This window comes from Myotis yumanensis, unplaced genomic scaffold (assembly GCF_028538775.1).
Source record: "Myotis yumanensis isolate MYYU_CA2020_CCGP unplaced genomic scaffold, mMyoYum1.0.hap1 SCAF_12, whole genome shotgun sequence".
In the NCBI taxonomy this organism is placed as follows: Eukaryota; Metazoa; Chordata; class Mammalia; order Chiroptera; family Vespertilionidae; genus Myotis; species Myotis yumanensis.
This window is the reverse complement of record NW_027223763.1, coordinates 7,860,516-7,872,934: the sequence shown is the minus strand read 5'-3', so window position 1 is coordinate 7,872,934 and position 12,419 is coordinate 7,860,516. Positions and strand designations below refer to the sequence as shown.

The 12,419-nt window shown below is 38.7% G+C and overlaps 1 protein-coding gene across 1 annotated transcript in view; it reads right to left on the bottom strand.

Annotated features, from left to right (window-relative positions):
* The window catches only part of LOC139020984 (uncharacterized), a 67,539-nt gene that overhangs the window by 23,961 nt on the left and 31,159 nt on the right, over nucleotides 1–12,419 (bottom strand). The gene's annotated exons all lie outside the window — the stretch shown is intronic.

The window sequence follows — 12,419 nt, the reverse complement described above, 5'->3', positions numbered from 1 at the left end:
CCCACCACTGAGGCACACTGGCTGAGCCCAATGCATTTTTTTGAAAACAAACAACATTCTGAACTCAGAGTAACTAGATAAAATACAAAGAAAGGGTGACTTAAAAAAAAGAAAATCCTGAGAGAATCGAAGATGGCGGCATAGGTAAACACCGGAGACTGCCGCCGTGGACAACCACTTCAAAAATACAACTAAAAGTTGGAGCGGACATCAACCAGAACCACGGGAAGGCTGGCTGAGGAGAGTCTCTTCAACTAGAAGCAAAAACAACAGCATTCCGACGCTCAGCGGAGGCGCAGTGTGGAAAATTTAAAGGTACGGCGGTGCGGTGGTGAGGGTGCGCGCGCAAAGCGGGCTGGCGGCTGAGGGCGCGATTGTCGTTTTCAATCAGGAGGGAGTCTCAGACTCTGGGCTCCAGATCCGGGCGAGTCTCTAGGGACCCAGACTCAAACGGGAGAAGCGGGACTGTCTGGCTACGGCCCCTCCGAGGTTTGCAGCGATTGCTGGGACAGAGAGGCAGAGCCCCTGGGGACGGACTGAGAGCGGCCATAGCTGCTCCCTCCCCGCCCCGCCCTGTTGAGCCCGCCTGCCCAAACCCTGCGCACAGCCATTTGCCGATCGCCTCAGGCAAGGGCTGGACTAGCGCCTCCCCTGAGGACTGAAGTTTTCCCACAGCTGATTTCCACCGCCAGTCGGCCTGGTGGTCAAATCCCTCTAGTGTTAACTACAACAATTAAGGCTTGGCTAGAACAAGACTGCGCACAGAGACCACAAGGGGGTGCACCAAGAAAGCATAAAAGATGCGGAGACAAAAAAACATGACAGAAATGGAGGATATGGAGCTAAGAATCGCAATTTTGAGGGCTTGCCATAAATTTGTGCAGAGCCTCACGAAAACTAATGAGACCCTCGATGCTACGATAAAGAAATTAGAAAGTAAGCATACACGGACTGAAATAAAGAATATTATACCCAATAGCAGACCAGAGGAGCACAAGAATCAAAACAAAGATTCGACAAAAAACACCCAATTGGAAAAGCAAAATGAAAAAAGAATCCGAAAGTGTGAAGATAGTGTAAGGAGCCTCTGGGACAGCTTTAAGCGGACTAATATCAGAGTCATTGGAGTGCCAGAAGATGAGAGACAGCAAGATATTGAAAACCTATTTCAAGAAATAATGGCAGAAAACTTCCCCCACCTGGAGAAAGAAATGGACTTACAGGTCCAAGAAGCGCAGAGAACCCCAAACAAAAGGAATCCAAAGAGGACCACACCAAGACACATCATCATTAAAATGCCAAGAGCAAAAGACAAAGAGAAAATCTTAAAAGCAGCAAGAGAAAGAGGCTCAATTACCTACAAGGGAATACCCATACGACTGTCAGCTGATTTCTCAACAGAAACTTTGCAGGCCAGAAGGGAATGGCAAGAAATATTCAAAGTGCTGAATACCAAGAACCTACAACCAAGATTACTTTATCCAGCAAAGCTATCATTCAGAATTGAAGGTCAGATAAAGAGCTTCACAGATAAGGAAAAACCAAAGGAGTTCATCACCGCCAAACCAGTATTATATGAAATGCTGAAAGGTATCCTTTAAGAAGAGGAAGAAGAAGAAAAAGGTAAAGATACAAATTATGAACAACAAATATGCATCTATCAACAAATGAATCTAAGAATCAAGTGAATAAATAACCTGATGTACAGAATGAACTGGTGACTATAATGAATCAGGGACATAGAAAGGGAATGGACTGACTATTCTTGGGGGAAAAGGGGTGTGGGAGATGCGGGAAGTGACTGGACAAAAATCATGCACCTATGGATGAACTCAGTGGGTGGGGAGTGAGGGTGGAGGGTGGGGTGGGAGCTGGAAGGAGGGGAGTTATGGGGGGAAAAAAGAGGAACAAATGTAATAATCTGAACAATAAAGATTTTAAAAAAAAAAACAAAAAAAAAACAAAAAAAATAAAATAAAATAAAATACCATGAAGTTTAAAAAAAAAAAAAAATCCTAAGAATAGTTAAACTGGCTGGCCATCTATTGCTTTTATCTGCCTAGCAACCATGCCCCCCTTCTTCTGTTAATGGCATCCTGATTTTTCTTTGGAGACTTATCCCTTTAACACTTTCAGTCCATATGACCCAAGAAGGATGGATCCTAATCTTAATAAATAGGGATTAACAACAGCATCTACCTTACAGGTCTGTCAAATGAGATAGTGAATGTAAAGGCTTTGCACAGTATTTGACAAAGTCAGAGCTCAACATATGTGAGCTATTACTAACTAATCCCTAGGGATAATCCAATCCAGTGCTGTGTCTGTGGTAGCAAAGAGCATATTATAGGAGGGTAACTATTGACCTATTCATGATGTCGCCCTCAAAGACCTGGGATGAAACATCACTAATGTCACTTTAGTATATACTATAATTTTATTTATTTACCTGAGTGTGTATCAGTGAGTGTGTGTGTGTGTGTGTGTGTGTGTGTCAGAGAGAGAGAGAGAGAGAGAGAGAGAGAGAGAGAAAGAAATACTTTAATTTGTTGTTCCACTAATTTATGCATTCGTTGGTTGCTTCTTTTATGTGCCCTGACAAGGGATGGAACCTGCAACCTGGGCATATCGGGACGACACTCTAACCAGCCGTACTACCCAGTCATGGCCATGCTGTGATTCTTGAATCCTTTTTATACGTTGAGATTGTAAATTACTTGATGCCATGATCCCAGGTGTATGCTACCTCCTGAGGAAAGGAGGACTCTTTATATTTGCCTTAAAACAAATTCCTTTCATAGTCACAAAGAGCACTGATTATGGAATTCAGTAAGTATGTCTAAAATCCACCCACCAGCCCTGAGACCACTGGTTAATAATGTTGTCTCTGGTTTTACAGATCACCATTAGAGCATGAGGCCTGAGAAGATATGGAGAACAATGCTAATCCCACCTCCTGATGATAAAGTCCATGGAATGGCTAGATCTGGTGACCATCCCCAGGATCTCACCCAGATTCTCAGGAAACAGATCTAGCTAGCAAAATGATTCCTAACCAGAAGAATGCAAATCACTGCTAGAAGTAACCCCAATGTGTGTTCAATTCAACACAAAGGCTATCAGAGTTGTTCAGCAAAAAGCAGACTCCTAAGCCACATAAATACACAAACATACTCACAAAACCATCTGCCTTACAGATTACAACACATTAAACAGATTAGGAAATATTCTGAAAAATCCAGGGCCTTGGCTGGTGATTTAAATTACTTTAAAATGGGACAAAAAAGAAACAGATATATCAACAAGTCTGCATGCTCATAAGTCATCTAAAATCTAGTGCAAAGTTTATATTCACTTACCACATTTTAACTTAGAAGACAGATGCCTGGTGAAAAAGACATTGGTCTGAGTTAGAGCTGGATTCAAATCCCAGATTTTCCACTATCTTTGTTTAATTAACTACTTTATGCCTAGTTCCTGAAATGGGGCAAAAATAACCATCTTGTTCAATATGCATTTGGAGACTATACAAAAATCACCTACTTTGTGGAAAGTGATCGATAAGTCTAGGAAATTTCTTTAACTCAAAGAAAGATCCAGTTGACAAGCTTTTCTCCAATAGGCATTTGGCAAAAAGAAAAATATCAGTGACTCCTCAATCTGTGAATACAGTGACAGGTTAAAAAGTTACTTATCTTTTTCTTTATTTACTATTTTGACTATAAAAGTATGTATTTACACAAAATAATTTTAAAATTTGAGTACCCATTTTTTTTTTTTACAAATGTGAACAAATTTTATGGGTAATGCCAGTAAACAAATTCAAGTTTGAAACACTAGCTAATTGTAATCTACAATGTGTCTTTTACAAAAATAGTTAAATGTTATTCTAGGAATGTTTTAAATTAATTTGACAGTAGGAAGGCAGCATGGTTTAATAAAGACCTGGATCCTGGTCAGGGATCGACAACCACTCAGTCTATTTTGAAGCCTCAGCAGCCCACAGGCAAAATTAAGGTGAGGCCCTTAAAAGGTAAAATTCTACAACTGTAATAAAAAATCATATCTTTCCACCAAACAGAAATTATACACACAAATATCCTTCATGATCTGCCACTCCAACTTTATCTCTTGCTTCTCGTCCTACCCCACCCTACAATGTAGTAGTATACTCCATCCATACTGAACAATAGGCATATGTTGTTTTATTGCACTCCGCTTTATTGAGCTTCAGAAAGGTTGCCTTTTTTAGAAATTGAAGGCAAGACCCCACACACAGACCAGCAAAAACATGATGACTCGTTTTATTGTGATGCTCGCTTTATTGTGGTGCTCTGGAACCAAGCCAGCAATATTTCCGAGGTATGCCTGTACAATTAGCTCCCTGAATTCAACATCTTCTTTAGCCTCCATTCATTTGCACATACTATTTTTTCCACCTGAGCCAACTCTCACTCACCATTCTGATGTCAGGACTCAGGTCAAGTTTCTAACCCTTCCCCCTCCCTCCCCACACACAATCAAGTCCAAGTTAGGCACTACAGATACAATAACTGAAGCTACTGGATTTTCAGGAACCTTTGAAAAAGAAGAGGAAAAAAAACTGGTTTTAAAATCCAAGAAAAATAAAACAGACCTGCAAATTTGAAATTAAAATGTTTTACTAGTAATTAAATATGAGGTATAATATTATTTCACCCAGTCAACTATAATTCGTTTTATATACAGTAATTTTAAATGCAAAATATAAAATGAAACAGAGGTTCCAGAAGGAAGTCAAGGGTCTAAAAGGATTTTGAAACTGCTCTGGTTAATTAGGCATCCCTACACTATGCTCCCACAGTTACTGTGCTTCCCATAACACTGATCATGATCAGGGCCACTGATTGTGAATTCAGATTCTAGAGAGAGTTGTTTTCCATAATCCCCAACAAAAAGCTAAAAATCTTTACCCAGGATTTGTACTGATATACAACAGTTATTCACTGGTCCTTTCTGGACCAACCAGCTCTGGTCATTTGTATCAGTTTCCCATTTGCTTTGTCTTCCCTAATTATGATAGGTCCCCAATGAAATTCTGTATCCTTCTTTCAGTCAGATCTGGTCTCAGCCTTATCTATATCTACAGTCCCAGGGCTGAAACATGTCCCAGGATCCCAGGAACAATTGCTCAGTAAATGTTGAGAAATTACTTCTTTCTCCAGAAAGCAATAGTACTACACCACTATGAATTTCTTGCAAAAATATCAGTTCTAAGAGAAAATAACAGTTCACTATTCTCTGCCTTTAAAGTCTAGAAAGAGTGATATCCAATAGAAATTCCTACAGCGGAAATGTTCTTTGTCCAATATGGTAGGCCTCTAGCCACATGTGGGCACCGAGCACTTGGAATGTGCATACTGTGTCTGCGGAACTGAATTCTGTAAAAAGTATTTTTACTGATTTTTGGCGAGAGCGGAAGGGAGAGGGAGAGAGATAGAAACATCGATATGAGAGCAAAACATCAATCAGCTGCCTCCTGCACGCCCCCTATGGGGGAGATCAAGCACAAAACCCGGGCAAGAATCCAACCTGTGACTTTTCAGTATACAAAACGATGCACAACCAACTGAGCCACACTAGCCAGGGTGAGACACTGAATTTTTAACTTTATTTAATTTTAATTAATTAAGGTAGCCACATAAGGCCAGGGGCTATTACAAAGGACAAGGTAAAACTAGAAAGAAGTCTTCCATTCTGCTAAATTTGTTATGTACCTTTTGGACTCTGTTGCAGCTTTAAAGAAAATGAACTATGGAAATGCATATGCTAGTGTTACTTATTATCCAATTTATAAGTGTATCAGCTGTTATCAGAAAAATATTTCCATCAGTTTTCAAATACAATCACTTATTCCTTCAAATGTTAGGTACCTGCCCACACTGTAGCAGGCCCTGGGCATGGAAGATACAAGACTGACCCTACTATCAGAGAATGAACAGACAAAAATTAAATATAGATACAATATGAATATATTTAATGCCACTGAACTGTACACTTAAAATGATTAAAAAGGCAAAATTTATATTACATATATATTATTAAAATTAAAACAGATGTAAGCCAAATAAAGTAAAGGTAGTGAAATAAATAATAACTTTTTTTAAAAATTAACCGTAGAGAGTGAATGATGGACAGATAGATTGAGACAGATGGACAAGATGCAACTGGAATGCAATGCAGAGTAGTAAGAGCATAAATTTTGATATGAGAATAGGTTTGAATCCTGACACCATCACTTACTATATGTGTGTTAGCTTAAGAAGTGTCTTCACCTCTCTGAGCCAATTTCCTCATTTGTAGATTGTTGTGAGGATTCAGTGAGATGATACAGTTAGGTCAGTATATCACTATCAGTGAGCGAGCAGAAGCAGCAACCATGGGGTCAGGGGCATATGGAAGGAATAAGCATTCACCAGACAAACAGGCCTATTTGAGAAAGCCCCATGTCAAAGGCATAAACAGAGAGAGGAAACATAATGTCACCTGGCAATTTGATTTGACAGGAACCTGAGCTAGGACCATATCATAAAGGATTTTAACTGCCATTCAGGGGAGATTAGGGCTTTTTTCTATAGACAACAGTCACTGAGGAAAGAAAATAAATGTATACACCTAGGAAGTTTGTCAATACCAGTCCAACTCTGACTACTTCAATATAGAGGCTCCAAATTTCAACCAGTAAACTAAAAGCACAAGGAACTAAAAAAGAGAGACAAAAAAGAGCTTTGCGGGGTAGCAACATACATATGACAAACCATCCACAGCTCCTTAAATTCTAGGAACTCTTCCCATTTTCAAGGCCCTCCTCCAACTCCATCTTCCAGGCTCCTTTTGGTACAATGAATGGCTTGGATAGAGGCTGAGAAGGAATGGGGGAGAGGGGATTGTTTTTGTTGTGGGTTTTGTTCCTTTGTTTTTGTTTTTTTGAGTAACAAACATTAACTAGCCAGACCATGGTCTGCCTTACAGCCAGGTTTACAGCCTGCAAGTTGTCCCAGACCCAAGCAGACTCAGAAATACTTTTTCTTCCATTGGCTGAGCATTAAATTCACATCTGCCTCTTTCCTTTCTATCCAGTGAATGGGGTGCCATGTGGGCCATTAGCTTTTGCTTCTCACAGGCAACATGACAAACCATATCTCAGGAATAACAGAAAATGCTTTTCAATGCAGGGAGATAGAACCACAAGTCCATACAGCAAAAGCTGGCTGGCAGAGCTTCAAGTCATATTTCCCTTTCCCCATCTACAAATGTTAAGGTCACATTTTTAAAAGTGCAACAAAAACAATGCCCTTTTCCTAATGTTATTTTCTTAACATAAAATCTTAGGGGCAAATAAAAGGAGTGAAGGGGGGGAAGCCAAGGATTCTCAATTATATAACCTATTGTGCCCACATATTTGCTCAGCTTAAATGCCACTTACAAGAAGTGTCTACATTTCTATGGAAACATTAATAACTACCATCTGATCAACCTACATCACCTTTCATACAGTTTTTCAGGCTTCAGCCTTGAAACCAGACTGAAGGCAGAAAAGCCAACCCAAGATTATGATATATTTCAATTTTAAGACATTTTTAAAAAACAAAAACAGTACATAGCTTCAAGGCTGTGACTACAGAATCAGAAGGTGAAAACTGTTTAGGAAGGCAGTTTGGTTTGATGAGTCAGAGGTCATTAGTGTTTCTATGGAAATAGAGTAGAGGCATTTCTCAGAAAACTGCATGTACTGATGCCTCTGACACTTTTCATTTACAATTTCTGGTTCTCTGGAGTAACAAAAGGGGTTGTTCATAATTCTTCATTCAGCCTGGAGGTTAAAGAAATTTCAAAATGCACACATACAAGAAAATGTATAAAATAATCTATCAGCTGCCATTTATAAAATCCTTACTATATGCCAGGCATTGGTTTGACATTTTACATAAATCTTACTGAAAGTAGCTACCATTATATATGGTATTGTATTCTATTACACAGAAAAAACCATAAAACTTAAAACAAGATAACTTCTATTTAGAGCAGTTTGGCTAATGAAGTCCCACCTTTGCACAACACATGCTTTGCAACAGCCAGATAGATGAGAATCTGAAGTTAACCCTGACACTCTCCCAACAATAGGGCCTCAGAGTCTACAAATACCACATCTTAGATGAGTCCATTTACAAACCTCCTCCTATTAGCTCATCTTCAATACGTTAGCATACATGCAGAAGTAAACAAATTCAATATTTGAAAAGCTACTTTTTGCAATCTTCATTTCCCTGACATCTCCTGAAACTTGAAAAGAGTAATATGTAAAATCCTATTTCCAAATTTTAACTCATTATACAGAGATAAAAATGTCTATGACAACTTTGATGTTAAAGCAATTTTCTAATATTGAGACATCAATAAATTAATATACTAGGGTGGCAAGTCGCCGAACATAGCTTTGCTCTACTACAGTCAAACCTCTATTTCTGCAAGTGCAAATACTATGCCATTTCATACAAGAAACTTAACAGCCACAGATTTTGGTATCCAAAGGGGATCCTGGAACCAATCCCCCATGGATATTAAGGGACCACTATACGAATAAGCCATTTGTGTAATACTGTATGAGCTACTGTGCTCCATTTCCTCTTCAGTAAAAGGAGAAAGTCTGGTCAATTTTCTTAGAATTCTTTTCAGCTGGAAAGTCTATGAGTTTATCAAAAGTTGACAATTTTGTGTCCTAGAGGTAGAAATCATAATATTAGTACTTGAGGAACCCTTAGGATTCTTTTTTTTTTTAACTAGAAGAAACCTTTTAGAGCACCCCTAATCTCTTTCCATTCCACCCCAACACTCGTTTTACAGAAGGGAAAAATTGTGTAAAGGGAACATCTGCAGCATCTCTCTGTGCCTTAAATACTAATCATGGTCCTAAAGGCTTTGGCATTTTCCTAATCCAAAAATGGGAATAACAAATCGGACATACACATCACAGGGCTGTTGAGAGGATTAAATGAAATTTTAAAAATTTAAAGCACTCAAGAGAGTACCTGGCACACAGTAAATGTTCAATAAGGGTTAGCCATTATTATCATAGTTGGTGATGTCATTCTGATCTTCACCCTCCAAACCACAAGTATAAGTTTACTTAGGAAACAGAATTCTTGATTAAAAAATGTAGACCACTTTGTAGCCGCTCTAGAGAAGCTATTCCACTCTGCATAAGCACAGGGAATAGGACCTTTTATTAAGTCATCACTCAGTGCTATTAATCAGAGTTGGCTTCTTTTTTTTTTTTTTAAACACATTTTATTGATTTTTTACAGAGAGGAAGGAAGAGAGACAGAGTTAGAAACATTGATGAGAGAGAAACATCGATCAGCTGCCTCCTACACATCTCCCACTGGGGATGTGCCCGCAACCCAGGTACATGCCCTTGACCGGAATCGAACCTGGGACCTTTCAGTCCGCAGGCCGACGCTCCATCCACTGAGCCAAACCGGTTTCGGCAGGGTTGGCTTCTTGATGAAGCTACAGCCTTCATGTGAAAATTGACCTCTGGGTCAACTATTCATATCTCAGATCACTGGACCAATAAAATAAATGATCAGGGCATGTTTAATAGCTACAGATACTAGTTTACCCTGCCCCACTAAAACTTATAATCTATTTGTATAATACATGCTTCCTTATAGTTTTTAATACCTGTTATAAATTCTACCAAAGTTCTTCTTAAGATTAACATGAGCACAAAAATAATAATAGAGTAGCATTCTTACTTCCCTACATCTCACGACTAAGTGAAATACGGAGAGTTATCAGTCTTCCAAAGTAAGAAACCATTATTTGGCATACAGCTATTCTGATCTGACTTTACCAATTCTGTCTGAATATGCCTCACATTCCTGAATAAGTCAAAGAGACCATAATTTTCAGAAGCAAATATTAGCTGACAATGTTAAATGAGAAGAGCACACTTGTAAGGTAAACAAGGCTGATTAAAATACAAGTTGACCTGGAAATTGGTTACTTACAGTCCCTGCAATATTATGTTTTTCATGTTTTTAGTTAAAGTTATTCACTTTTAATTTTGTTCCAAATAGTATTTCAGTAGCCTAATAGTATTTTGCTTTACTTCCTAAAAGACACTAAATATTAAAATTTCTTCCCATTCCACAAAAAAGAATCAGCTTCTGTGTCACATGCCCAGAACCAACACTGCCCCCTGATTGGTAAGGTTCTGTCCTAAACCCCACAACATCGTCTCCAACAGCACAAACTGGCTTTTGGGTTTTGTTCTTTCCCTTAGAAACACACAAAGTATCTTTTTAAATTTTTTTTGTTTTTTGTGTGTGTGCGTGTGTTTTTTTTGTGTGTTTTTTTCAGAGAGGAAGGGAGAGGGAGAGAGAGATAGAAACATCAATGAGAGAGTATAACTGATCGGCTGCCTCCTGCATGCCCCAAACTGGCATTAAGCCCGCAACCCAGATATGTGCCCTGACCAGGAATCAAACCATGACCTCCTGGTTCATAGGTCAAGGCTCAACCACTAGGCCACGCCAGATGGGCCATAAAGTATCTTTTTTTAAAAAAATCATGACCAGTTAAGAAAAAAAAAAATGTTACAAGCAATTTTCAAAGAGCACACCTGTCCCCATGCCTAGAAATGGAGAAGACATTATTCTGAAGTTTGGTTTTAATTTTTCCATCTGCCATTAAAGCAATGTCTTCTAAATGCTAGACTCTTTGAAATACAAATGAACTTAGGATCCTCCTCTACCGGAAGCTCGTCCTGAGATTCCAAGAGTGTGAGCCCTAGAATCCAGACCAGGGGTGGGCAAACTTTTTGACTCGAGGGCCACAATGGGTTCTTAAACTAAACCGGAGGGCCGGAACAAAAGCATGGATGGAGTGTTTGTGTGAACTAATATAAATTCAAAGTAAACATTATTACATAAAAGGGTACGGTCTTTTTTTTTTTTAGTTTTATTCATTTCAAACGGGCCAGATCCGGCCCGCGGGCAAACGGCTGATCCAGACAGACCTGGATTTGAATCCCATCTCTCCCATTTATTGAGCCAAGTCACTCAGTTCTCTCATCTGCAATATGACAGTAATAATGTTCCTTATAAGACTGCTGCATACAATAGCACACAGTCAGTACACAATAAATTTCACTTTAAGAAAAAGAAAAGGCGCCGAAACCGGTTTGGCTCAGTGGATAGAGCGTCGGCCTTCGGATTAGAGGGTCCCGGGTTCGATTCCGGTCAAGGGCATGTACCTGGGTTGCGGGCACATCCCCAGTGGGAGTTGTGCAGGAGGCAGCTGATCGATGTTTCTCTCTCATCGATGTTTCTAGCTCTCTATCTCTCTCCCTTCCTCTCTGTAAAAAATCAATAAAATATAAAAAAAAAAAAGAAAAAGAAAAGACAAATCCTTAATTACAAAATTTTCAGAGGAAGACAATGGTCACAAACCAAGTATTCGCCTAATTTTGCATACGAATAGTTGCTAAATCACAATTCCAGCTAAGAAATCAGTCTGAAACAAAAACTTTTCTTCTTAACAGGAAGAACACAAAAGTATGCTCTAAGCAAGAAAGAAATTGAGTTTTTGTTTGTGATTTAAAATTTAAGTAGTAAAAGTCTAGGTAATATGAATTGGTAATAAAATTTCACTGGGTTTGAAGTCTCTTACTTCAAACCAAGGCATGTTGATAAAGCTTACCTTTGGCTAAGCTCTGGGTTGAAACCTGAGGTTCAAAGTGTCATAAAGCAGTGAATTATATATTTTGGTTTTTGCCAAGTCTTAAGAAAAATTTTATTAAAATATCAATTAACCCATTGGCATGTCACACACCACACCAGTCTGGCCCCTTGGTATTCGAAACTGATCAGGAACAAATTTCATGACATGATTTATCAGGGATCTACAGTAAGCTCAGTTGGTTAGAGGTCTGTCCCCATATGCCAAGGTTGCAGGTTCGATCTCCAGTCAGGGCACATACAAGAATCAACCAATGAGTGCATAAATAAGTGGTACAACCAATCAATGTTTCTCCTTTCTCCCTTCCTCTCTTTCTACATCAATACATTAAAAAAAGAAAAAGAATCCACAGTCCTAGTCTACAAAGTACAATAATCAATTCACAAAGAAAACCCTCAATAAGAACTCATTCACCTCTACATCAGCATATTATCATAACTGATTTCTAAGAAAATTCCTCATAATTTCTTTCCGAGTGCAAAATGTTTCTATGGAGAATTGTATAGATGCCATTTAAAATAATTCAGAATGGAATCTTTTTCTTGTGTAATAACTAGTAGAACAAACCTATTAAACAACAGAATTTCTATGTATTTTTAAGAAACAACTGACACAATACAAAATTAAATAAGAAA